The sequence below is a fragment of the Apteryx mantelli genome, chromosome 6, assembly GCF_036417845.1.
Source record: "Apteryx mantelli isolate bAptMan1 chromosome 6, bAptMan1.hap1, whole genome shotgun sequence".
NCBI lineage: Eukaryota > Metazoa > Chordata > Aves > Apterygiformes > Apterygidae > Apteryx > Apteryx mantelli.
In genome coordinates this window covers 48,811,684-48,839,064 of record NC_089983.1, presented here as the reverse complement: position 1 = coordinate 48,839,064, position 27,381 = coordinate 48,811,684, and the positions used below count along the sequence as shown (strand labels likewise).

The following is a 27,381-nucleotide window of genomic DNA, read 5'->3' as shown; positions in this document are numbered from 1 at the left end:
TGCAGCCGGACACGGCTCCGTGCGGAAACCTGGCGTCTGCGGGGCCGTTGCGGTGCTGCCGCTGGCGTCGGTAAGTGCAGCGCTTCCCACCCGAGCGGCGAAGCGGGAGGGTAATCGAGCCCTTCCGGGATTCTCCGCATTTCGCCCGGGCTCCCGGAGGCACGGTGGGCGTTGGGAAGGAGAAGCAGGGGACACATATGCCCCCGGCACGGCACGCCGTCGGCGTGTGTTTGCTGGTGCCCTTTGCTTTGGGACTCACGATATCCCAGGGCTTAGGGACTCCCCTGTGCACGGCTTTACAGAGTCTTGTGCTGGTGAGCCCATAGTCGAGAAACATGTTTTTTTCCGTCAAGAAGTGCTGGAAAACAGCATTAATCGCGCTTCCCAGGTTCGTTAACTTCCACGCTCCTTCCTTTCATCTCTGGCAGTAAGCAGCTCCTTAAAGGAATCGGAGCGGGTTTTAGGAGAGCGCCCATCAGCCGCGCTTGGCCCGGCCGCGTGAGCCCGTGTCCCGGCAGCTCCCCGCGCGCTCCCTGCGGAGAGCACGGGCCGGCGGCAGGCACAGCCGCGCTACTGCTCCCCGCCGCTGCGCGCGCGTCGACATGCGTGGAGGGCAGCTCAAGAAACGCGGACAGGTCAAAGTCTGTTTTGCGTTCAAGTGGCGTCTCGGGCTAGGGAGGCACAGCAGTAGTAGAGAAGTATCTGGCCAGCGCCGGGCCCCGCGCAGCAGGAACGATGGCGCCGTCCAGGAGCGCCGCGAACCCCAAAATGTTCCCTGGTAACTGCGGTAAAAGCAAGCAAGTCTTGCTATGTTCTCCCTCAAATTGCCTTTCGCCTATACAGGAAGCGTTGGTCCGTGGGTGATCTTATACACCGTATGTTCTACAATATGGTGCACAATATAGAGGCACAAAAGGGTGTGTTTATGTTGTAGCTGTTTTGTTTTTACTGCTCTTTATGGTTATTTTGAGAGGTTTTTTTTTTAACAATGCATTTATATTTTCCTCTGTGGTGCTTACCTGTAGAGTTGAAGCTGTTAACTACAGCCAGATATTTGGCAACAACCTGTCATTTTATACTCACACAAAGACCATTAATGTGTATCCAGAGATTATTACCACTTTAATGAACCAGGGGGTGCATATGCTTAGGTAAGCAAGGTCGCAGTTCAGTAATAAGGTTAAAACCAAGGTTTTCCAGTGGGCTCTACAAATCGTTGGCTGTGCTTGCTGGTGCCAAAGTAGTACCGATCTCAGAATACTTGACAAGTGAAATAATCCGAGTGGCTTTAGCTTGCTATACCTAGAGCTATAAGGCAATATGATCACCCGTCGGGTTCCTGGAATGACGGAAGAGGAGTGGATGCCACGTGAATTGAGCGCAGCAAGGAGTTCGTTCTGCAACGTGCAGGCGTTAGGTTGCATTGATCGCTGTTTCTATTGCCGTAGAGGATTTGGAGGTGTTGCCAGATCTCAGGGAAGGACTGCAATCCCGTTATTTCACTTGTCTGCAAACGCATAAAATGTTATAATCCCTGCCTTGGGGAACTCTAAAGTCTGACTGGATAATAAACCTTCCAGTTAATACGGCCAGGTCTGGTTGATTCCGTCTCCTGAAAAGGCAGACGTAAAGGCTGCGCACGGAGCGATGCTACGCAGCAAAGCAGGGGATAAAGACACAAGTCTGGCTTATGCGCCCTGGGTGCCCATCTCCCCTGCCTTTGGCCTTAGCTGCACCACAAAGGGGCTCCCGGTGCACGTGCACCGTGGCGCAGAATTTAACCTGGAGCGGTCGCCCGGACGCAAAGCCCAGGACAGCCCTGCTGAGCTGCTGCAGTCGGCGCTAGCAAGCCAGCGGGCTGGCCGAAGCGTGCCGTGGCGCAGATATTAATCATCGCTGTTGTCTCTGGAGCCAAGCGGCACCCGTTTGTTTCCCTGGGGCCTGCGTTACTGGTTTTCTTGAATCGCAGAGTACTTAGGTTGTATAGCGTCTTGCTGGTGTATGATACCATGGCAACACTGTGTTTTAAGTATTTGTAGGCCATTTAATTTGGCCTAGACATTTTACAGGCATTGTTCATCCAGCTATTTTTGTATACTTATTTTTATGTGGATTTTAATGGATGGAAGTAAGTTTTTGTCTCTCTCCACACTATCCCCCAAACGAAGCCTTATGATGTACCAGTAGGCATCATTTTCTGACTAAAAACCTTGGATAGAAAATAGCTTATGATTTGCCAAAGCTTCAGAATACTTGCGTAGCATTTTGTTTAATCTTTGAAATCAGGCTAAAAACACTCGGACTAAGAGAGGGGCCCAGGCTGGTGCCGATAGTGAAAAGGACCCGATGCTTCATTTTGGTGGGAGCCTGCGGGTTCCTGCCCTTCATCGTAATGCAGATTGCTCATTGCTTTGCAAAGCTGGTGTGATAGTTAACTAATTGTCACTATTAAAAGAGGAAGAAGAAAGCTCAGACAGCTAATCTGGGAGCTGTTTTCTGACTTCTGCAGAGGCATTGCTTTTTTTTTTTTTTTTTTTTTTAACATTTCCTTCAAGAACCAAGAGAGCCCATTTAATTTCAAGTTTAATGACTTTCCACCATATCTAATTCTACCATTTTCAAGTACATTAGCTGCGTGATCTCCAGATTGCTAGAAGGATGTCGTCAGGTACCAGACTGAATGTCAGATATAAAAGCTTAATAAGTGGCATGCTTTACATTTTTGGTGCAATCGAATATAAAAGCTTCCACTCAGTTAAAATTACCAGAGGTAATTTCAACACAGCTGTCAAGTCTTCTCCTAGAAATGGAAGTTTTTCCTAATGTGCTTTTACTGAGATTGAGGGGAAGTCATTTCTGATGTAATTTCTTTGTACGCAGGTATTATTGGGGAGAGGTGAAGCGTGGCATTTTGCTGAGAAGGTATTTCTCAGGCCGCCCTGAGCAGCAGATTGCTGGAGACGGTCACCCCGGTTCACACCGAGGCGCGGTAAGGCTGACATCCAAGGTGTTGAGCGTCTGGTGCTCCAAAGAGCCGTATGCGTTTGCCTGCGTTCCTCCATCCCGCGGCCTTTCCCGCACCGGTCCCTCCGGCGCCTGGCGCCGTTTACGATGGAGCGTTATGGAGGATGGGCTGAGCCCCTTTGCTTCGCAGATACAAAGAAAAATCAAATTTTCAGTCCTTTCAGCCCTCCATTATTATGGCTTACAGAGTCAGATGGAGGGGAAAAAAAAGTTATTAGTGCTCAGTTTGAAATAACAGAAAAATGAGTCACTCATTTCCATGTTAATGAGGCTGCAGTTGAACCTGGGATGTTCACTTAGCGCTAACAAAACAGATGCTTAACACTAAGTACATGCTTAAGTACTGGCTGGATTGGGGCCTTATCAGTATTGACTTTTAAACTAGGTAGTAGGACTGCTCTGAGAGCCCTTCAGCTGCCATTATGGCCTTCAAAAAGCCTTTCTTCTGAAAAAGCATGGCTTTTTGAGAAACTGCAGATCTTTTTAAATCCACTGTTGAATTTTGCAGACTATGCAAGAGTCCTTTGGTTCCCCAAATCGAAACTTCTTTATTTAGAAAACGGCAATAGCTGTTTCAACAATTTCATATATTTTTCCGTTGTTTTAAAGAAGGAATTAGATTAAACTTCTTTTTTTCCCCTGGCCCATGAATAGTTTTGAATCCAGTGAAACTGCTTTTCTGTTTGCACCTCAAGGAAAGCAGGACTGGGGATCCTGTTCCAAAGGATCCCAAAGGAGCAGTGAGTCGGGAGTGGGCAGGCATGTGCATGGGAAGAGCTGGCACCCGTCTGGAGCAGATGAGGACAAGGGACAAGGATTCCTCTAAGGGCTTGAACGCCCAGCCCCGTAGGTAGTCTGGAGCCAGGCTCCTGCCTCTCCTAGCCGAGCAGCGCACCAGCAGGGGCAAAACTGGAAACAGAGGAGGAGGGAAAGTGGGAAAGGAAGAGGATGGCTCCAAGGTTTCTCTCTCTGAGAGAGTATTGGATGCTGTTTTTGGAAGACCATCGAGGCAAAGACTGCCCAAGGCCTCCTTCTCAGGAGGGAAATATTTGCTGTGAAGAGCCACCCTGTGCTGTGACACGGGGTATCTAAAGGGGCTGCCCGAAATGAAAGGCAAGAGGGACTTGGGGTGGTAAACCCCCTCCTTCCTGGCAGCGGGGAACACCAGCACGGAAACGGAGCTTAGCCAAGAAACTGCTGCTCAGACCCCACCAGCAGCTCAATACTGCTGCCCTCTGGATCCCGGTGCCGCAGCACGCCCCGGGGTCTGTAAGAGCTTTTGTCCTGCTACTGCTATTTCGGTGCTGTGATGCATGTCACAACCAATGCTCCAGAAGTGCTCCCGGGTCCCGTGGAGAAAGATGGGGGAGAAGAGGCTGGAAAGCTGCTACCTTCCCACTTGGTGTGAATTTCAAGGGTTAATAAAGCGCGTATTATCCGTACGTGCACAGAGATGGGGAAAGACAGAATACCTCTGGCGAAGGGGGGCCTTAGGGAGAAGAGACATCCACTCCTTCAAGGGTTCAAACCTCACTAGGTGCGATTAGAGGCTGTGGGGAGCAGGGGAGCCCCGGGAGCCACCCACATGAGAGGTCCGGAGACGGTGTCTTTGCAGACCACTTGGTCCTCTGCAGCTTTACAGACGCCACTGATCCCTCTGCTTCGTTGCAGTTGGAGGCTCGCACATCCTTTCTGTGGGGAGGAGAAAGCCAGACGTGGTGCTGCATGTGTGCTGCCCCGGTCCCTGCTTCCGTACAGGAGTGTTTCGTGTTCCTGTGGTGGCCTGTCCCAAAGAACGGTGTTCCAGTGCAGTTGTGACATAGATGTATTGCTCTAATCAACGCAGTATTCGCTTAAGATTTAATAATACACTCATCCACATATCTCCGTATTCCTTCCAAAGCACTGATGCTCACATTCGTCTTTTTTCTTCTTCTTTTTTTTTTTTTTAAACGGTAATCAGGCCATGTGGTTTTCTCAATTTGTCAGGGAACTCAGCAATCTCTGTAATCATGTCTTTCATCAGATTATATCTCGTTTTCCCTCCCCCCGCTCCTTCCCCTTGCAGTAGGACTGGCAGTGATGAGAACTGTCTTTTTTCAGCCGTGTGCAGGGGAACTCATGCACTGTTCCTCCCGTCAGGTCTGGGTTTCATCCTCAGGACTGGACACACCATATTTTACATCCTTGACCTGAGCCAGGATGTTAGGAGGGGTTCTCATCTCCCTTCTCTCCAAAAGCCTCTGCATCTATTCGTTATATAAAGGATTCATTTTTCTTCGAGGGCTACCTTTACAGTTGTCTCTGCTACTACAGCAGACACGTTATGTGCTTGCAGCTGAACAAAACCCATGTGCTCTGTGGGACCTTTTTACTGGCTGTCTGAGCCCATCACCAATAGCCAGGATGAAATCATTCTGCTTTTTATTTCATCATTACAAGCCCATAATGAGCTCTTATGATAAACTGAATATTTCTCTCTAAATAATTGTAAATATTAACAGTGCACATTAAAAGCCAGACAGAACACCAAAAATGCACAAACCCACGCCTTTCTCCACACTCTGAGAGAGCTCATACCCCAAAGCTGCATGTTGTTTCCTTTATGAGACCCCTGAACAAAAAAGTAAAGCAAAAATCCATTCAAAATGCAATGTTTATGCACCACTGGGAGCAAGAAAGTAAAAGGCTGTATATGCTCTGACCTACAATTTAGAGGGGGAGAGGAAAACGGAAAAAAAAAATTAATCATAGTAAACACTGTAGTCCATTATGACTTAATCCAAGGCATGCATAACTGCATCCAGGTGTGTTAGCCAGGCTTTTTTGACTGACCCCAGTTATCCTTGCTTCCTGCCATCTGAGGGCTCTAGTGTGCTTCCAATTCTAAGCCCACACAGCACCCACATGGCCTCACACACAGATTTTCCTTGGATTTCTAGCAGAAGGGGTCTTCACCGGAGAAGCCTAGTTTCAGCTTTGTGTTCGGCTTTGGTGAGAGGTTCTCCCCTCCGGTTTGCAAGCCGACAGTAACACAACCTCGCAAAGCCTGGTGCTGCGGGAAGGGGCTGGGGGGCTGCTGCACCTGCTCCGGTGGAGCTGCCGAAGGAAGCTGTCCTCCTCCGTTTGTGACTTTGGCCAAGAACAATATTTCCCTCTGTCTGCATAAGTCTCAGTAACAGGCGGGGTTGTTAAATGCGTTACAAGACGCTAAGGCTGATAGAAGCAACGTGCAAGGCACAAAGAGTAAAGCCAATTATACTTTGAAAGATCTTCCACTTCAGAACGACTGGTCCTATTACTGGAGACCTTCTCTTATACAGCTGACCGGGGTGAGAGTCACAGTTTATTTCCTACAGGAAGACTTGCATGGGAACAAAGTGAAATCATGCCCTGTGATGCTTATTCCTCGTGTTTCCCTCCCACCGTTAGAGCCAAATGGTGCAGTGTCTAGGCCTGCTATGGTGTCAGGTGGGTTTTGCAGTGGCAGTGAAGAACCAGTTGCAGTGAAGACTATTTCCATCTGGCCAGATTCGTCAGGTCTCTGGCCTCTCTTTGTCTGTGGGATTGCCCCAGAGAATCAAAGGACTGGCTCACAGTATGGATTTTAAAACAGTGCTGCTCATCAATAAACCTTTCCAGTACCGCATGAAAAGGAGCGATGAAGCCCACTTTATGGGGTTGTTCTAGACCTGCTATATGCTTGTGCTGGGACACAGCTCCCCAGTGAGGATTGGTTTGTCGTAATTCAACATCATGAAGTTTTGGAGCACTCTAAACAGAGACACACAGCACAGCGGGGTGGCTTCGGAGACTGCATGAAACAAAGAACTGCAAGACCTAGTCAATGCTGTAAAGGCTGTAATGTGCCCTGTGCGAAGCGAGTTAATGGTCTCGGTCCAAACTAGGACGCAGTGCCCTTGCTCATGAAAGCAGCCATCAAGTGCTGTCTCCAGTTGGCAATATTAATAGAAAATGAGTGGCTGCAGAAAATGTTGTTTTCTTTTCAGATCAGGATTGAAATACCTTTACTAGACTGTGAAGAGAAAGCTTTATTCCCAAACAGTCAAAGTACAGTGGGAAGTTAATGGCCGAAACAATCAGTTTTGATGGTGTGAAACATTTCGGAGCGACTGGAAGCATGCCCAGAGGAAAAGTTCAAAAGGAGAACTCAGTAGCGGAAAATTTACCTGTTTCTTGGAGCACAGTCTACCCCAAACTTCCTGACCATCACTGTCTTATCTCTGGTAGGATCATAGGGTGATAGGCTAATTCAGGAGGAAGGGACCCCTGGAGGTCCAACCTTCTACCCCAGGCAGGGTCAGCTATGGGGTTAGACCAGGCTGCTCAGGGGTTGGGTCTTGAAAACCTCCAAGGATGGAAACTCATTGTTTTAACAGAACTAGACCCATCCACCTCTGTCTCATCAGCAACTTTCAGATGCTATTTGGGCACACTGTATTAAAACTACTGTAAGTACCTGCAGTGCGTTGCTTGCCTAAGCCACTCAGTTCTGCAGCAGACTGCATCTAGCAGTGCTATATGAAATTCCTAATTGGGGCCAAATTATCTCCGTCTTAACAGAAAAGTAGTCATGCCCTTGTGGGGAGGAGGGATGCTTGGGGTGGTTTGATGACTTCTCTGGGGTGGTCTTCCTATTGACAGCTCTTCCTTTCATTGTCTAGGGCTCTCCCAGGCCTCTTTCCCTAGCAACTTCCCATTGGACACTTGTGTCACCTAAAAGGGATGTGCTACCACTGCAAGGTAATGTGGGATGGACTCCGTGGAGGGCAGAAACTCCTTTGATGCCTGCCATGCTGCCTTCTCCTCCTAAAAGGATCCTGGGTATACCGAGAAAGAAAAGCAGTGTCTTTTTCCCTTTCAAGGTGGAAAAGAAATGATCCATCTCTGGCCTGAGACCCTTCTAGACTTGAATATCCAGGGAGTTAGGTTAGTTGTATTAACTTGATGGAGAGCAGAGGTACATTTGATAAGGTTTTATTAAATCTGATTTATAAATCACGCCTGCAAAAAATAACATTTGCTGGAGACAGAAAAATTGTATGGAAGTCACTCTGCCAAGGGCAAGCTCTTCCCTTGGATTTTCATAAGGAGGACCCCTTCAGACATGTATGTTACTGAGGGCAACCATTCCCGGCTCGGCATGCTGCATAGCCTAAGGTCAGCATTTCCCTGGCTCTCCACATAATTTTATTACCCAGCTACCTCACTTATATAATGAAGGCAATTCTTCCATAACATTTATCTTCTGTGCTTTATTGCTTTCGACTTCTAGCTCTTGCACACAGCCAGAAAACAGAAATTGCAGAAGACCAAGACTGTAACCTAGCTGTAACTATCTGCACTTCAGCTAGTGTTTGATCTATTTAAAAGGAGTAGCCAGCTCTCAGCATAGCACAAGTCTCATTTTGATAACAATACCCAGTAACTGCTCATCAGCCCTTGCAATATCCCTCGTGGGTTTACTTTAGAAAAGTCAATACATGAAATGTAAGTCATGAGAGCCACTGGGAATAAAACGTGCCAATGGCTAGAGCTGTAGTAAAGAACACAAATCAGAAGAGAACTGTGCAAGTGGTGCTTGTTTAACAACATCCTTAAGCAGTCTGCAGATATCTGACTAGCAGTACCAAAAAAAAAAAAAAAAGACAGATTATGCCTTGAAATATCTTTGGGGATTAGAGAATATCTGCTGAAACTACAGCAATTTATACAACACAGGAGAGACCTCATTAGGTTTATCGTGTGCAATACAGTAGGAGGATAAGCTAGGAGGGAAACGGCAGAGATAGGAAAGAATGAACAAGAGGCAAAATGATCCCTGTGTTGGAGTCAGAGCTGACTGGACTGGGATCTGAGTCATACCAGAGTTCTGTGAACTTGCTAAAATGGAGATGAAATACATTGAAATATCTGTATGTACCACTGTACGTCTTCAAAAATCTGACCAAAATTGCTGAATTATTAAGGTCACAAAATAAATTTTTACCACTCTATTAATATAATAAATACATTACAATCTCATCATAAAGAAAAGAAAAGTTGTGGGAGGTTGGGCTATGGATCTGATCCAAAATAGAGAAACCTTTGTTGACTTCAGTGGTCTTTGGAGAGAAGTCCACAAAATGACTCAATGGTAGAGGCTGGAGGTCTGAGCCTTGCTTGACCTCACTAAACGATTGCATGTGCCTAACGGGCAAAGATTAGGAGAAAGAGCACACCGCTCAGTCACACCATTTGCCCCTTCTGTTTGCTGTGAAATGGGAATAGAGAGTGTGGAGAGAAAGGGCTTGTGCTGAAGAGCTATTTGGAACAGAATTGAGCGAATCATGGGATAGCCTGCCAAACAGCTGCCAAAAATCCTCATGAAAATGAGGATCCTCATGCAAATCCTCATGTTCCCTCATAATGGAAACATCTACAGTCTTTCTGGATTTCCAAAGAATTTTTTTTCATTTAGATGAACTAAATGACATACTTCATGTCAGTGAAACTCACTGTCCTCCAACATCAAAAACTGATGTTTGGAGATCAGTTGGCCAGTGGCCAATATTTCATGTGTCTTTTTGATAAACTAGGTATTTTATTCAACTGTCTTACATTTTCTTGGGAAAGCCACAGATTATATGAACAGTAAGGTTAAAGAAGTGGAACTCGCTGGTGATTTCTTCATTCCACATTTATTTGTCTGTCATGAAGAGATAAAGCTGGCTTTTCTTGAAATGGCTATGAACCAAGAATAACAACTTTAAAGAATCAGAACTGAAAAGATGAATTTTTTTTCAGTAAGAAAGACATGTAAACTGTCTGACCTGAACAGTGTCCTAAAATAATGGAAGTACAGCAGGAAAAAAAGGCATCTACTGGTATATAAGTGATCGCCCAAGGACTGTCCTGTAATCACTTTTCATCTTGTAAATAACATGACAGTTATAACCTTTTGTATCTGTCATCCAGAATGTATGATGCTTAGCATACTTGCTTTTAGCAGTTAGCATCTGGGTATATAGTGACCCAAACCTCAAAGCTGAATGGCCTTTACTGCATTTTCCTGAAATTTGATATCCTAATTTAGGCTTTATTCCACTTCCTGGTTAATGAAATGGAATTTATATCGCAAGTTAGTATATACCACTGAAAATCTGCTCAACTTCAACGTAAGAAGCATTCCTGGCGAAATCCTGTCCCTCCTAGTTCTGGGGGACCCAGAGGGTGTTAATGATGTGCTCTTTGTTCTCCCTAAAGAGAGCGACCAGCCAGCCAGCACGTCTGCGTAATGCAGGATGGTACATCTTGAGGACGTAACGCTATTTTGATAACATGAATGTTAGCAGCTTTTCTGCTTCTCTGTCTCTTCTTAACAGGATTGTAAAGGGAAAAGGGGATGGAAGAAGGATGAAGAGCAGAGATTTCTCCTGTCCCGACCTGCTTTGCCCTTAGCAGTGTAAACCATAATGACTTGGATGCAGGCAGGGCTGATGCATGCAGCAGCCTTAGCGTCTCACCAGGGCTTTTGTCTGGTTGTGTTTGGGGTTTTGCTTGCAAAAAGCAGAAGACAAGGTTTTGGCTCACTCCACTCTTCAGGTTTCCATTAACATGCTTTCTCCCCTCTGGGACTGATCCTGTCTCCCACTGCCGAGGAGCGCCCAGGCCCCTCGTCTCTCGGGACATGCAGCTCCTTCTCAGTCCTTTGCAAGATGAGGGCTTTAAGTAGCAAAAAACCACTCCTCATCTTCCCAATGCACTGGTCATCTAACCATTCCCTAAGCCTAGGGAGCCTACTCAATGGCATGTGTAATTATTGCACCATGTAGAAAAAGGGTGGGTGAAAAATGAAACAATGCAGAAAGTGTGCATTTTATCTTTGCTTAGAGGTCAGATGAGTGCCTCTCAGGGGGTGTTCAGTTTAGGCTTTGGTTCTTATTAGCTCCATTATTTTTTTTCCCAGGAAAATGGCTATGTAAGAAGGCTAGGAAGGTACAAATACCATATTAAAGTGCAAGGATTTGAGAAAAATAAGTATTCAAGCAAGAAAAAAATGGAAAGGGAAAGAAATTTCTCTAGGATTATGCTTTATTACGCCACATATCCAATCAAGTATCCTTTCTGAATAATGGAACAGGTAATGGAAGAGCAGCTCGGAAACACCTGACATCTTTCTCACCTCATGGGGAGAAAGTCACACACAGCGACCAAGGCTCCTACTAATGCTGGGATGAAAAGCAGGGGGAGAGCGAAAAAATATTACAGGGATTTCAATTTTGATCTCACCAGCAATCCTTCTGAATTGATGTAATAATAAAGGAACAAGGTACCAGTGTCTTTGTGATAGAAAGATATTGCTAGCTGTTAATATTTTATATGTAGTTTCAGGGTAGCTAAGACTGTTTCTCCCACCTCCCTCCTTCACAATAACCCTAAAGCTGCCGTCAAGAAAACCCTAATATCCCTAATTCAAACATTTGTAGGAAAGGCATACTAAGAAATGAGTTAAGATCTGAGGTATGATTTCTTTTCTTTTTTAAAACAAATGAAATAATGCAATAGAAGTTCGCTGTGTAGAAGCAGAACATCGTCCCATGTGTATGCCTGCCACATGGCCTATTGATGGCAAAAGCAAGCCAGTTATTATGCTTACCTCCTCGCCGCTAAATATAGAAACGTATGTGAATATACTGTCAGATGGATAATTCCTGGGATTTTTAGAATTTGACACAAAAATGAGATACTTGAGGATTCGTAACTTCCAGTTCTGTTCTACAAAATGCTTTAAAGATTTCTTTTTTACCTTTTAAGCATTTCTTTCTCCTGCAATTGAGAAAATCCCACTAGAGAACTGATTGACTCGAAACTATTGAAGTATTAAGATTGCACAGAGCATAATTATGCTCCCTTTCTTTAGGCAGACAGTTTGTTATTTTTAATAAGAAGAAGATCATAAACACCTATGCCAACATAAAATCAGACAAAAAAGAGCATGAATGTAGACTCTCAGTTAATATATCTCAAATCAAAATGATCAGCGAAACAAAAGATACACAAGCCTTGAGAATTCTAATGGAAAAGCAAAGAACTGAAAGATCTTGAGAGGGCTGAAGAGCTTCTGAATCCTGGCTCAATCACAGTCCAGATAAAGAATAGGTTATTCAAAGGACACAGGAAAATTAGCTCTTGACACAGGAAAAATAGGTCTTGATAATTTAGCAAAGATTTAGGAAATATAGAAAAGGCAGCTTGAAAACAAACAGCATTTTCAAGGCAATTTTGTTGAATTTCAAATAAGAGAGATTCAGGGTCTGGAAGCATTTGAAATGTAGTTTTGGAATAAAAAATGTTGATAATTCCAAATATAGCAAAGGAAAAAAAAAATCAATGAGTGATTATGGGGAAGTGTTGAGATGACAAGATATGTCAACATAATTCAGAGAAAGACATTACAGTGTTTTGGACAGGCCAAAATAAGGGGAGTGCTTAGAGAAATGCCTAGGAAATGAAAGGGAAGAAGAACGATGGAAGGAATGAGGAAAGTGTTAATAAGAGATCTAGGAGAGCGGATGGAACGGAGGATCGTTCGAACAAGATTAGCAGTGATTAGACAACTGGGCCAGAAATCTCATTTATTGTGCACTGACCTTTGAACTGAGGCCGCTGGATGGCGAAACAAATGATAAAGAGAGAACTGCCTTGGAAAGCTCTCCTTCCGAGTGGTAGCTGGGCGGATTTGTAGGAAAGGTGCATGCACCCATCGCCCTTGATTCCCTGCACCCATTTGCACCATCAAGGGAAGGGGCAGCGCGGGTGGATGCCGGGCGTCCCGCAGCTGACTTGAGCCAGGCCCCGAGGTGGTCTCTGCACACCGGAGCGAGGGCAAAGGGGACAAGCCGTGGGGAAGGGGGCTCTCGTCTCCGTGCCATGGCGCGTGCCCGGCTCGGAAGCCGTCGGCGTTGCGTGCCCTCCGGCACCGCTCACGGCTGCACCGAGGGGACGGGGAGCCGAAGTAGAGCCCACGCCGCTGAGGTCGGGCTGGGACTGATAAATGAGCTGCTCAGAGTATGCCAGGTACGGGCTGCTAACCCTGACCGTGCACCCCATGAGACACAGCAAATTTCAAGATAATCTAATTCAGCACATGGATTTGAGAGTACTCAGATGTTCATTTTTTAAACAAAAGACCTTTACTCTTAGCGTGGCAGTGTTTTATAGTAAAGTCAGGGTGAAGTGAGTAGAATATATACTAGGGTATTTGGACTCTAGAAAGCCCTGCTATTTGTTCACTTAGAAACTGGTGATGTATGAAATTAAAATATCTAGATGGATGGACAGCTCATACATGGGTGCACCATGGATTTTGGAACATTTTCAGATATGATTTTCCACCCTGATAGGATGCAGAAGCTCTCTAGTTCCACGGGGGGGGGGGGGTTTCTTCTTTTTCCTCAGCTTCTTGCAACCCGGACTTAATGTATAACAGTGCACTCACCTCTGGGTACCCAGGTGGGTGAGGGTGCTGTGCACCATGCTGGTGTTGAGAAGAGATTAGACTCAGTTTAATATACTCCCCGAATGTATTAACAGTGAAACAGCGATGTCACAACGCATCTCATCTTTATGGCATCTAGAGTTGCAAATGCTGTTTTGATTTACAAGCAGCATTTAGACTTGGAGCCAGGTTTCAAAATATTCCAGCAAAGCAAAGACAGGCTGAGTTGTTTAATTGTAAGAAAAATATGAACTGAAGGTTTCCCTGATCTTTCAGACTTTCTTGTGTTAAGCTTTTGACTACTGGTGAATGGACCGATATCACAATATAAGAGCTCCAAGACTGAATTATGCAAGAGAAATTAAGCTGCCCATTTGTGTAAAAGGTAGCAGCTAAAAAGAGTAATAATCAGCTGTAACATTGGAAAGTGAGTATTAAGCATACAGTGGAGAAAAATATACCCTGTATGGAGCAATCCTGCACAAACAGCAGGAGGATGTAGATGTATTAATAGATTTTACTGTCTCTGGATTTTATTATTCCATGAAACATGATTATGTTGAATTATGTTGACTCATATGTTGAATTAACTATCAATAGAATATCCAAAAGGTTTTGATGAACTGATTAAATTTTCGGCAGATACTTACCATTTCCTGACACAGACTTGGAACAGGTAGAAGTGGGAGAAAAAGGCAGTGGTAGAACTGAAGTTTGGACATGGAATCACGCAAAAACCATGGGCCAATCTATTGGCCTGAGCAGTGGGAAAAAGGTCTCTTCCTTGTTATGAAGATGGCAGAGATACAGTAGTCACAAACATCCAAGCCATAAGTACAAGCAAAGTCTAATCAGCTCTTAAAATGTTATTCTTTGATTTGCTGTCCTTATTGATAATAGATATACAGCAATTACAATAGAAATTATTTCACTTTGAAGAATATGTACATAATATATGTAAAACACCAGAAACATTATTGTTATTCTGAAGTCTGAAACCTTTTGGAAAAGTAAAGGGTTGTTTTCAGACGATCTGATGCTCTTGAGGAGTGGGGAGCTTGCAAGTTTGTGAATAGTAGAAAAAACATAAATTGTGCTATGGGCATAGAACTGAATCTCAGAGCGTGTAATCAATAACTGGAAACTCTCTGCCCTTGTGGAAATCTGATTTTACAAGGAGTTACTAGTTAACTCTTACAAAATAGGAGTTTAAAAATCAGAGCTACTGGGGAAGTTTAACAGCCTGTTTTATATAACATCATAGGATAAGAAATACGTGCAAGGCTGGAGGAGAGGAATTAATGTATGTATATGAGATATTGTAGGAGAACACCAATTACTGGAAATTACATTTTCCAGGAGACTAAAGTAATCTTTTTACCCATATTGGAAACATATTATAAATGTACTTTGAAATATTATGACTTCAAAAAGTACATTTTAAGAGGAAAGAAAACACAGTATCAAGAGTGCTTCCTTCGTGTTTTAGCAAATCCATCACTGCTTAACCAACAGTAGCAGTCACTGAACATAGTTTCTCCTTAAATGCAAGAAATGCAAACAGTAAAATGACCAGAGCTGGGTTGGAAAGCTAATAACAGGGTGGAAAACCCAGGAATGTCTGAGCTGGTGGGCGCTTTTGTAAGAGTGAAGAGTGCTGCCTTTGAGAGGCGCACGTGCAGGGGTTCAGGACCCGACGGGAACCGCTTTGCCTGCAGAGGCAGCAAGAGATAAGATTCGTATCAGGCAGCCGTAGAGGATGTGCAGAGGTCGGCAGAAGGTTAAAAGGCCACCGGGAGTCACGGGTTGTCAATAAAGTGGTATTTAATAATTAAGCAGAGCATTCTGTAAACTGTGAAGCGATGGATCGACCTAATTGCCACTGGCACCCTGGTACCTTGGAGCTGCAGAAAGGAAACATGTGTTACGGGGTCATCCACCAGGCTTGCTAGGGGAAAGCAGACCAGCAACGACTCTGGGCAGGGATCTCCCTGCACGCAAAGCTCTCTTTATTTATTTCACATGCAAAATAATGCTGAATTCCTGAATCTGGAAAGAGGAGTTTGTCTCTTGAACATGCCGCTCTTCCAGGACAGAGCAGATCTGCTCGCTATGCACCAGCTCTCGGGGGGAAGCATATCACATGCCAGATTTTTTGCTTCCCTGCCTGGCACAGACCGAGTACTCGTGCAACAGCCACTCAGCACAACCGCAGCAATCCAGGTACGTCACGTGCTATTCCCCTCCGTTCCCCAGCTAATCACAGCAATGCAGAACAGGAAAAACAAGATGACTGACATTTTTCCACCAGAAGCATTGCTGGTGGCAAAGTTCAGCAAATTTTACTCCTCCTGTGACACTACTGCTGATTTTTTATTAACTAAAACTGCAGTTTACCTAGTCTCCACTAAGTCTTGGTTGTTCTCTCATCTAAATTTCTTTCTCCAGATTTTAAACTTGCTCCTTTCCGAGCACGAGCTTGCAGACGGTAGGTCAAAGCCCCGAGCTTTATTCAGTACCAGTGCGGTTGCTGAGCAACCAGGCAGCTTCCCTACAGCACAGTTTTGGCATATAATCTGCGATTTGTGTGAAATGGAGACAGCTTTGGAAAGGCAGGGAGATGCCAGCGCTGCTGCGCACGTGGGTCTTCCCGGGGGCGGCTTTCTAGAAAGGGAAGAGCACGTCAACGCCACCATCTCCCTATCGCAGCCCTTCCGGGATGGCGTTCCTCCAATCCCGATTTCCTCTTCCCAGCGAGGAGCGGTGGTGGTTCCCAAGGGCATGATGGCCGGCGGTGCCGCTGGTGGCCCCATCTGACACGTTGGAGGTGCGGCGAAGGCAAGGAGCCGATGCCGCGTCCCTGCCCTCGTTCGGAGGGACGGCGAGTTGGGCTCGGGCAGGCCGAACGCCGTTGCTCCTGCCCGGCTCTACGTTACGCTGGGTGGGAAGGAATGTGCAAGCTAATACATGGCTTTGGGGGATATAAACCAGAGTGAAACTGAAGCTTTTGAACGCCGAGAGAGCGGCTCGCCGCAAGCGGGTTTCTCACCATCAACATGATATGACGAGAAGGAAGGCTCCCCTTCTGTGACAAGTTATATGATATGACAAGAAGAAAGATTAAACAAACCGCCGCATAAAACCAGCATTAATGCCTTCACGCTAGAGGAATGTGGCCGGTCTGGCTGGCTGGAAGTGCTGGCTGCACAGACGCCGTTTTTGCTGGGCTTTGGGGTGCAGACGTGGCGGTGTGGGAACGAGGAGCTTGCAGGTGCCGTCGGGAGCCCGAGGCAACGAGCCTGCTTCCGAGCCCGGGATCTCTGGGTTTGAGAAGCGCCTGGGGAGCGCAGCCGGGTGGAGGAAGGAGCAGAGCCGCTGCGTTGCGGTCGCTCGTAGGGTGCTTGAGCAATGGAACAGTTTCCTTGCTTAACTGCTAATTGGATATGGCCTGGAGCGCAGGTATCTTCCCTCTCTTGCTTCTCCATGCCTCTCTCACGGGGCTGCTTGGCTGTTCCCGTGCTTTCTCCCCTGACACGGGGAATATTTTCTGCGGAAAGGTTCGGCTGTACGTAGCCAGCTGGGAAGTCTGCAGGAGATGTGCTGAAGAATAGCCGAACCCCCCGGTGGCCCCGCTGCCGACCTGCCTCTCCGCGCGTCTTCGGCAAAGGGGGAAACTCAGCCGCACGCCGCGCCGGGGGCCCAGGTGGGCTTGGAGCAGCTCCCCGCTCCCGGCAGTCGGGAGGCAAAGACACCAGATACCCTGAGAAGTGAGTTTCCTGCTCCGTTTGTACATGGCCCAGGGGAGCAGTTTTAAGTGTGGGTTAATTCATAGCACTGCTGGGGAATATTATTTTGGTTCAAACATTTTCGTCGAAACACACAGATGAAAAACATTTCACATCTGACTTTGAGGACAAAGGAGAAAAAAAATCTCATAAATCTTGGAAACAGAATGCATTCCTTAGGTTAAAAGACATATCATTAAATATTTTTAAAATCTGTCTGTTCCCCGTCAATTTTGACAGTGTTAATTTTTTTGCAGTTTTTCTGAACTGTAGGAAATTGAAATTTCAATTATCTGCAAGACCTTTCCTGCAGGAGTTGTGTCAGCTTTGAAAAAGCTGTGTAACCTCTCCTCGAGGCTGATATTTGATCATGCTGGAGTCCCACATGGAGAGAGATCATACCAGGGAGAGATGAATTCCAGATGTTTGCAGATGTCACATGGTAACAGTTGACTTTATGTGTAATAGAGTTCCCTGAGTATTTGATTTTGGCAACGATCTCCACTTTTGTCTAAAGAGAAAATGTACAGGAAGTTAGAAAGTACAATGCGAAGGAGTATTTTTAGCTAGCTTAGCTGGGAAATTGCATAGGAAGGTAAGAACAGAGGAGTGGCGCCGGGACACGCCGAAGGCAGTCGTTCAGGTTCCCGTTGGTTGGGGTGACCAAACGTACGAGGGAAAATTAAAAGCAACACTATGAAGTGGCACTTGCCTTTGCAATCCCTTCCTGCTTCTGGCAGCAGGCGGTTTCGCCAGCGTTTAGCATGGACAGCTTGCCCTCCGTGAATGTGCCCAGCCCCTTCGTGGGTGCCCAAGGCCGTCAGCAATGCTCTGCTGCCATTTACTGTCACGGAGCTGACGTTTTCCGAGCACCACGCATGTTGACTGCGGTCTCCCTCCTGAGACAAAAACGAGCTGCTCTGCAGAGCCCCGCGGCGGACGCACGGCTAGCTTCACGCGCTGCAGCGCCCGGCGCTTGCTGGGACACAGCAGGGAGTCTGCAGGAAGATGGCTCTCAGCATTTAGTCTCATCCTGCTTGATTCTGGATTCAGACCTTGTACTGGCGAGGCACTTTCCACAGATAACTTTTTCCTTTTTTTTTTTAAATTATTTCTTTTTCCATGTTTCACCAACTCCGACCCCGTGTATGGCCACTGACGAGGAAGTTCCTGGGATGATTTGTCTTTGCAGCAGGCAGTAGTAGCTTGAGGCACGAGATACGCACACCTGCGCATGTACAGAGAAAGAGGTTTTAACCATGATTTAGCAGAGTTTCTGTACATGCCTTGGGTTAAAAATAAGTGGTTCTCAACATACACTATTACTTCTTAGAAGGAATATCTTCTCTGTAAGTACCTTGTGCTTAACCCGCAAGTCTCTGTCTGAGCAATGCCGAGCATTTTCTTTGCATCTGAGCTCCCAGGTTGTCCCATTAATGCACAGCAGCGTTTATCCTTGGATAGCACTTAAATTTTGTCCAGGAAAATGTGTGCAATACATCCTGCCTACACATCTGCTGTGCTGAGGCTGTTAATGTGCCGTGAGAGGTGAGCGAGGGATTGTTCTCATGTAAGCGTAGGAGAGGGAAAGGGGAAAATGTGCAGGAGTCATGATGGAAATACAGTCTGCCCAAGCTGCAGATTGCCCTGTTGGCAGCCCTTGAGAGGCTGTTGTAAATTAAAGCTGTGGAAAGCTCTTGCGTTCTTAGTTACTGGAGCTCGTCCAGTTCATCCCAGGGGCTATTTCTGAAGTCTCCCCGGCTGCCAAGGTAGGAACCGGCCCTTCCTTTCGTGAGCCCACCTTTATGCTGGAATAGCGCCGTAGGACAAGAATAATGGAAAGAGTCCATTGCAGATAATACCGCTCCGTTAAACAGAGTATGCTTGCATGAATTTATGGTGAACCCTCTGAACAGAATAATGAAGAAATGCAACAGCAGTGGAAACCTGCTTTGTAGAAATGTGGCTTATAATAGTGATCGGGCTTTCATGAAAAATACATGTTAGCTGAACAAGTCCCTGCTGCAATCTCTATAATGTTATCTATAGCATCGGAGAGGTTTTGTAAAAAAATCAATTATTTGACAATAAATAAGTGTGGGAAAATAATATTTGTTCAATATATTATTTGCTTGAATGAAAATGCATTTTGTCAGGGCCAAGCTACTGAAAATACATTAAAATATTTCAATATAAATAGAAGGGGTAGGCTGTGTATTTTCCCCAAATCCCAAATTTGGAATTTCATTTGCTTAGGAACTTCCTTTGAGTTCTTTGGTTAATGCAGTAATTAAATGTACATAAAAGACACAAGAAGCATGTAGAAAATTAATGAAAAAAGTAGAACTGTAGAAAGGAAAAATTTGAATTACGGATAACGGAAACTGGAGTGGGAGAAGCAAACTGCAGCGGTCTGGTTGTCCGGCTGCTCGTTCTTTGCAGCCGCTGTTGGTGCCTCAGCCAGAGCAGGCTGATACCTCGCAGGCTTTACAGCTCTTTAGCTTTCGTTATCCACAGAGGCTGCCCCCAAGTAAATGGGTCAGAGGAGCTTTGGGGAGGCTGTTCCTAGCCCCAGCGCCGTTTTCGCTCCTTTTGCTGGTGCCGGTAACTGCTAGGTGTAAATGCTGCGTTATCGGGATGCAAAGCATTTGACATGCAGGAACGTGAGTGTGATTTCGTGCACCAGCAGGCTAGAAAAACAGACTTCCCGATCACTTCTCTATGGGAGGATGAGCCAAATTTGCTTTTCCGTGAAGCGAGAACGGTCTCAGCGTGCAAACGGTGATCTAGCTCTCGCGGGGGAGCGTGGCGGCTCTCTCGCTGCTGCCGTGGCTTCCCGAAGGCCGTGGTCCTGCAGCCTGCTTGCCTGGCGCTCTGCTGCCTGCACGTGCACGTGGGTTTTGCTCTGCCAACTTTCACTGCGCTGCAAAAGTACCAGCATTTTGCATGTATTGGTAATTCCCAAGGAATCACGGTTACCTCTGACGGCTGCTAGGTATAAAAAGAAGTGGTGGCTTCTATTGTAGAGGGTCTATGCACAAAGTGTCATTTTTGTGCAGTTCCTTCCAAGACAGAGAATTTCCTCAGTCACATCCTTTGCTGGTGAAAATCTCATATAAATGACTTGTACCAAGGTGCTGAACTTCCCTGTTGCTCCATCCCTCCTGCTGCGTCACATGAAAAACAAATATGCACATATGTATTCCTATATATAAATATATATATATGAAATTATATATATATGCAATTATTTCTCTGCTTGTACTGCATACGATGGCCTTTAGGGAGTAAGTCCAGCTAGGAGGTAGGGACAAGAGATGAAATAAAGGGTACACGTGAAAACACACATAAACCAGTGCTTGATGCAGAGGTTGTCAGCTTGACTTGCAGAGATGGCTGGGTGTCTCTGTCCCAAGACGATTGGGGAAGGTGAAAACAAAGTGAGAATCATGCTTTGAGGTATTTTTGCTGTCACCTTATTGCAGGAATTGATTTATGACATGTATTGGGCTGGTTTTATTTTACACGTTGTGGTAAAACACGATATTTTAAATGATATGAGGAAGGCTTAAAACTGACAAGGCAAATCTCAGACCTCTTTTTTTTTGCATGCACAAGAGAGAATTAGGTGAACTGGGAAGCAAAGTAGTTAAAATGGGCAAAAGAAGGCACTTTCATTAAAGTAAGATCTAGTAATCTGAGGAATAATGCGCCAGCTGATATTATTAAGACGAAGTGATCAGCAGGCATTCGCGTGAATAACTGGAGCATCACGTTCATTGGCAATGAGGTGAAGAATATGCGTATATATCCTGCTGAAAGCCCGTGCCGGGTTGGCGTGTCATCCCCGGGCCGGTCCCTCTGGTCACTCTACCCAAACACAGAGCCCAGGAACTGCTGCCTCTGAAACTCTTCCGAAGCCTGAATACCGCCCAAGTGCTTCCAGGGCTAGTCCAGCCCCCGGAGGGGAAACGGAGCCGGGAAGCTCTGCACCTCTTCGTGCTTTCTTTTGTGGTGCGTCCGTAGCTCTGCCTGACGGAAAACCACCTGGATCACGGACCGGTTCGTTGCTGGGAGTTTTTTGAGAAGCTTCCGTTTAACATGCTGGAAATCACCATGTGAAATCAATCCGACAGCGGGGATTGAGTCGCTCTGAACCATTCCCCGTGTCAGTGGCTTCGGATTCCCGTCCTATTTGCGGTTTAATTTATCCCTGAGGCGGACCTGGCCCCGGTACCTCTGCTCCCAGGCTCTGTGGGCTCCCACGCGCTTTGCCGGGGAGCCCTTGGCCTCGCTGGAGGTGACGGAGCTGCAGAACGGCTTGGAGCAGGTGCTCCAGAACCTGCAGCGGCCAGCAGCACGATAAAACGCTATTCCTGCTTCGCCGGATTTGACCACGGCAACAAAATAACGACATGGAAACAATTAAAAAAAAATACACCAAGTAGGCTAAAAATCCCTGTTCATCGGTGCAGCACATTTCTGCCGTGTTTCACCCGAACGCAGGAACCCCGGCTCTCATGTTCAGTGTTTCACCCATGAGCGCAGGAGCAGAAACAGGATTTGGCTCTGGCTGGTAGCCACCTCCCTGGTCTCCATGGAGCTTGGCACGTCCAAGGAGAGATTCTGGAAAGATGCCCGGCATTTATTACCTATTTTTTGTATTGCTGTCATGCTTAGAGGCTGTGGTGGAAAGCAGCGATCTCTTGGCCTGGGAACCGTAGGAGCACCCTGTCCGAGACTGCCCAGAGGTGCTGTAAGCTTGGTTACGTGCAACCAGGTACGGGAAGGGCAAAGAGGCCAAAAAAGGAGACAATTTAGTGCGTGCCGAGGTGGGACCGGACCCAGCGCTCACCAGTTCAAAGCCGCTCTCGCTGCTCTGCATCCAAAAAGCTCTGTGCTGTAAACAAGCCTCGATCGTGTGAAATAAACCGCGTTAGGAGAGGGCAACGGAAACACCACGTCGGACTGGATTGCTTCTGGCACCTTAGAGGTAATAGTTTGGAAAGGGGATATAAATCCCCGGGATTTGGAGGAACAGAACGGGTCAGGCACGTATCACATTCGGCAAATCTAGACTTTCACTGTTCTGGCATTCAGGACTTTTGTAGTGATCGATGCAGAGCATTGCAAACGCCAGAGTTTCTGGCGGATTTTATGGCTTGGATGTGGGTAGCTCGGGCTTACTGCTGAAAAGGCTGTAAATGCGATTTTCTTCAGCCTTTCGCTTTCTGGCAGCCTTGCAAGCGGTAAGTACTCGGCAGAGACACGGCAGCTCTCGCTCACGGCTTCGGCCGACCCGCGAACCACCGCGGCTCGGGGCGAGAGCCCTGCACCGCCGAGCCAGCCACGGCCCCCGGGTGCCGCTGGCCACCTCCTGCCCTGCCCAGCTGACAGGCGAAACGTCGAGTTTCCTTTCAGAGACGCTCAACGTTTGGGTGAAAAAAAAAAAAAAGGCCTGGTGTCAAGGCAGCTTTGCTGACAGGCCGGGCAATTAGCGGCGGCAGCGGCTAATCGCTTTTGCCTGCAGACCTTTCGGATCTGAGTGCTGTGCAGACGTGGTCCTTGGCTCATCGGAGCTGGACAAGCACGGAGGAAGCTCGCCGTGAAAGAAACGGCCTTCGAGGTGACAACGCTGCGGAAACCCTGTGTGCGGTTATTGAGAAAATTACTGGTTGGAGAAGGGAGTGCAGAAAGAGGGCAGAAGGGTCACGGCATATTCGTACGTTATAAGGTTAGAAGAAGCCATCATGATTATCTCATCTGAACTTCTGTGTAAAGCATGCCTGGGGACTTCTCTATTTGAACTAAAGCTTTGGGTTTAGCAGGAAAAAAAAAAAACAACCCTCCTCAGATCAGCGGGCTGAGGATTTCTCGGTGGTTGTTTCGGTGGTTAATAACCCGCGCCGTTAGGAACGCGCTCTTTCTTTAAAGCGGCGCTGGCCTCTCGCAGGCACCGCGGTGGCTGCCTGCCCTTTCGCCTGCCTGCCCGCAGGGGGGCCCGCGCTGGCGCGTTAGCAGAGGAGAAATCGGAGACTGCGAGCAGCTCCGCTCTTAACCCGCCTTTTGGTAGGGAAAACAAGCCAAGGTCCCCCGCGTCTTTCGTTACAAAGCGCGCTTTCCGGCTCCTTCGTCGTCCCTACGGTTCTTCCCCGAAACTAGCCCAGTTTAACGATTTCCGTCCTGAACCGCGGGCATTTGCACCCACGCCTGGATCTCTGCCGTTAATTCAAACCTAAAACTTCCCACCACACTGAAGAGGAGTTTGTTTTTTTTTTTTTTCCTCCCTGTATAAACACGTGAAGATTCTGGCCCAAAACCTGTTGCTTGGAAACTGCTCAGTGGCTTACACAAGACGAGAGGAGCCCGTAGCCTTTGGGCCCAGCGGAGAGGCAGCGCTGGGAGGTGGACGGCGCGAGTTTACACGAGCGTCCTGTTCGCTAAACCTTTAACTGTAGGGAGAGACACCGTCGGCTCGCAGAGGGGCGAGCGGGGGCTCCCGAGCGTTCTTCTACGGGCGACTGCAGGGACACGATGCTGCCGTTGAGCGGTAGGGGACAGCAGGACGCGTCCTCGGAAGGTCTTGACAAATTTTTTCCATTTCACTGACCTCGAATCTTACATTGTGTCAGAAAAAGCACACCGGACGGGGATAAAAAAAAATGCAAAAGATAAAAACTGCAAGTCGAAGGAAGGAATAACCAAATGTATAACCACGTTTGGGCTACGGTAGCCAGTCGCAGAAGGATCTGGGTCACCGTGGGCAATAAATTGAGGAAAAGTAGGACTGCGCTGCAAAATCTGTGTGTATTATATTGACTAATACAGGCGGCCTGGTAGAAAACCCAGAAGATTATTATTCTCTGTTCAGCGCTAGTCTGGTCTCCCTTGGAACTGGGCTTCGGGTCTTCAAACTGTGGCTTTTGAAGGATTTAGAAAAATGGCAGCTTTCCAGGGAGCATTAACAGGCTTGGAAAATAAACCCAGGGAAGAACGGTTTAGAGCTCTGCTAAAGATATTCAATTTTGTTAAAAATAAGGCCGAGAAGAAAAGCCTATCACCCAGAAAAGCAGGATCTAAGCGTTCCCAGACTCTGGCAGACCTATATCCAGACCCAGATGTCCCAGCTGACCCTGCCGCCGCTGGGACAAATTAAGTATTTTCTGCAAAATTTTCTGCGCTCGGAAGAGCTCCGAAGGAAGCCGTCCTTATCGACGTCCACGGACGCTGCTGAGAAGACGAGGCGCAGCGGGGCTCGGCAGCCGCCGGGCTCGCGCAGCCAGAGGGAACCCGCTTGCGTTTGCTCTCGGGAACGGCGGCTCCGCGGCTGACTGCCCAAACCAGGCACTTCGCCCGGGCGGGAGCGCTTTCCTTGCGGTTCTTCGGGAGCAATGTGATTCCAACAGCAAGGCCGATAAAACACAGCTTCAAAAATGTTCCCTCAACCGTTTTCCGTATGAAATCCCCAGCCTGGGAAGAGCCGCCGGCCGATGCTCCCTCAATGCGCTGGGTGCTTAGCGGAGCACAGCCTGAGGTTCAGCGCCCGGCCTCAGCGCCGTCCGTCTCGACCGTGGCTGATTTTCCACAAACACTTTGCGATTTGCAGCCTTGCGGTAGTTTCGGAGTTCTTGTTACCAATAAGCGGCGAGGGTTTGCTTCCAGTCGCGTGTTGCGTTTGTGGAAGCAACGCATCCCAGATCGTGAACGTTTGCGACAGGGAGATATTGATTTTTAAATTAGCCGAGGGAAGGATTTCCTATACGATCAGATAGGCTGCATTGTGCGCGGAGGAAATATGGCGTTGGCCGATTGCAAGTTGGTGCATTGTTGTCATAGAGACTCTGTAATTACAGCTCTCCGAAGGGGCGTATAATGTATATATTGTATTAGAGCACTACCCACAATTACTTGAGTTCACGCAAGAGGAAACCTGAAAGCAGGAACCTCGCTCGTGATTTAAAATGCAGATGGTACTATTAAAAACAAAAGTGACTAAAAATAAAGAGCGAGCTGCATTAAAATTGAAATGAAGTCTCTCAACTTTGCTTTGATATTATGATACCAACTGAATCTTGATGGCAGTTCTTTTATCCCAGAGGTAATTGCCACTGACACGGAGAAACATTTGGGATTTTTAAGCCTTTGGTGCGGATCCCTAGCGCATCAGGGCTATGTGGAATTAGGCCGGATAAAGATTGGGCCTTTATATTTCCGCAGGATAATTAACGAGAGTGTTTGAGAGGGTGAATCCTACGTCCTCGCAAGCGGGAACGCACAACCCCCCCGAGCAAATGTAATGACTGATAAATAACACGCAGCATCATTGCAAAGTACTTTTCCTTTCATTTCTGCCAAGCACAGCAAAACTGGCTTTTCTTAGCAAGAAGCTACTGCTCGCTTTATGCAACACGGTTGTACGACAGCGTAAACTCACCCCTTACCGGTACTTTTGGGCCAGTCAGCCAGGGCTCTTTTCTCCTTTTGGAGCGCTTTCAACGACCGCGGAGCCCGCGTGCGGCGCAGAGGGTCACCTCCCTGCCCCCTTCGGGGTTTCACCTAGGGGCAAATAATTCTGCGCGCCGCGTTGCTCCGCTCTAGAGCTCCGGGCTCGCCTGGGAAGGACGGAGGCAGCGCCCGCCTCCGGCTCCCCCGCTCGCGCGCGCGAGGCGCCCCGGTGTCGCGCGCCTGCCCCCGGGCTCCTTTTGCAGAAGCAGGGGGAATTTAAGAGCAGCGTGCTGAGGTGTCGCCACCTCTGGCATGAGGTGCTGGGTGTTAGACACGCTGCTCTTGTATCCTGGTGCTGACCGGCGCTGCAGTTTTCTGCAACGGCAGCTGTTAGTACTCGCTTTTGCAAGAAGAGCTGCTCCCCCAAGTAAGGACATATGTTTTACAACATCTGCTGGCCAAAAGCGCATAAGCGGGAAATAATGAAATACGGGATAAGGCATTTTTGTCTGTAAAATCTCCGTCCAAGGAAAAGGGCTTTAGAGAGCTGAGCAATCTGTGGGAGAGAGCGATGCAAGCTGTGCCCCCAGGTGCTGAACGAGAGACGGCGGCAGATCGCAGCAAGGGGAATTGTTAAAATTTGGTGCGTGTTTGTCTCCGAGCCTGCACCTGTTATTATAATTCGGGTCCGTGCATGCGCGGGGCGGCCGGGCAGCCTTCGGTTGGAGCCTGGAGTGTTTCACATGCAGCCGGCGTGCTGAATAGCGTGCCGGGCGCCCGTCTCCGCCAGGCACACAAATGCTCGTCTGCCGGAGGGCAGGAGCTGGGCCATTGTGCAGCGAATAAATTAAAGCATTAAGTCACCGGGCTAATAACAGAGCGAGAGGGAAATTAAGAGGAATAAGCACCAGAGGAAAGGAGACAGGGAGGCCGCGAGCGGCGAGGAGGCGCTTCCAGATGGCAAGCGCTGCAGAGGAGCGAGCGCAATGGGAACAGCCACTGCGCCCGTGCACGGGAAAACCCCCTTCGGCGGGATGGAGGGGCGCCCGGGGGCAGACCCCTGTGCGGGGGCTCGGTGATTGGGTCCCTAGAGGCGCACGGACCAATTAATGACAAATTAATGAGAAATTAATGATGCCCGCATCCTGCAGCCCTGGTGGAAACCCCTGGAGTGGGTGGCTGCAGCAGCCCGTGCGACGGTTGCCCTCAGCCACCGAGCTGGCTTGAGGAGATGTTTCACATCTTCTTCACTAGCATCACCCTGTCCCACACAGGTTTGGCAGGAAACAGGGTGTTTTTCCAAGTTCTAAATGTAAAAAAGAAATAAAATCGAAAGCCTGGGGCTGACCCATGGGTTGCCCAGCTGGCTGGAGCTACGCGCGCTGGGTTTGGGGCAGAGGGTTCATGCAACAGCAACGATACTGTTGGTAATCCAGCAACAAAACACCTATTTCCCACCAAAACCTTGCAACTTACCTGTCTTCCAGCCATAGAAATCTGGTGGTTTACAAGCTTCTCTTTGTGTTTTCTCATTTAGAAAACATTTTGTTCAGCAATTCCCTGCATCACCCCAAGGGGTGTAAAGCAGACAAGGCAAAGCAGGTCCACCGATGAGTGACAGCAGCA

The 27,381-nt window shown here is 47.5% G+C and overlaps 1 long non-coding RNA gene across 1 annotated transcript; it reads left to right on the top strand.

Annotated features, from left to right (window-relative positions):
• On the top strand, positions 1-27,381 carry LOC136992357 (uncharacterized). Its single transcript, XR_010884613.1, has 3 exons — positions 1-70; positions 2,881-2,989; positions 27,293-27,381. It is a non-coding gene; the product is annotated as an uncharacterized lncRNA (long non-coding RNA).